Below are 914 nucleotides of genomic sequence, written 5' to 3' on the forward strand. Positions count from 1 at the left end.
TCTCTCAGCCTAGCTTTCTCTCACAAAATGGGAATTAAATGGAGGAGGAGGGGATGATGTGAAAAATTGCTGTGAATCCCTATTCAGGGAGAAAATTGGGATATAAGCACCATTCTCTAAAACGGTGACCTACCTAAAGACCTACCTAAAGTGACCAACAAATTCTCCAGTCTACTGCAACCTGGTGGCATATTTTTATGGGTTATTATATTTTTGTCCCAACTTATTTATGAATGGTTGTGATGTCCACAACATCATCACCATCACCATCACCATCACCAAATTCCAGGGGATGCCAGAGTCAAAGAAAAAGAACAAGAAAAAATGATTAAATATAGAGAGCTGGCGATAGAAACCACCTGACTATGGAAGAAGAATGCAACAGTAGTCCCCATTGTCATCGGGGCACTGGGAACTATTTCAAAAATTTTTGCAGCTTATATGGAAAAAACTGCAGCTTTCTGACATAACACCTACAGAATTGCAAAAGACGGCATTACTTGGAACAGCGTGCATATTGCATCGATACCTGGCTGATATTTAGGTCTCTGGCAGAAACTTGTATCTGCTCAGCAAGGCCAGTCAATGATAACATGTGATCTTTATTTATTATTGATTGTGTTGCATGTAATTTGAATAATAATAACAACATAATCATCATCAACAGCAGCTGAAACTGTGCTTATATACCACTCTAATAGACAGATTAGTGCCCTACCCAGAGCAGTGAACAAGTTAGTATTATTATTATTCCTACAATGCAGCTGGGGAGGTGGGGCTGAGTGGAGTGGCTTACCCAAGGCCACCTACTGAGTTCATGGCAGTAGTGGGATTCAAACCAGAAGAGTGCTGATATGCAGCCCAACCACTTAACCACTGTGCGACAGCAGCTCTCATCAGCAGCTCTCAACCTA

The sequence above is a fragment of the Eublepharis macularius genome, chromosome 13 (assembly GCF_028583425.1).
Source record: "Eublepharis macularius isolate TG4126 chromosome 13, MPM_Emac_v1.0, whole genome shotgun sequence".
Classification (NCBI taxonomy): domain Eukaryota; kingdom Metazoa; phylum Chordata; class Lepidosauria; order Squamata; family Eublepharidae; genus Eublepharis; species Eublepharis macularius.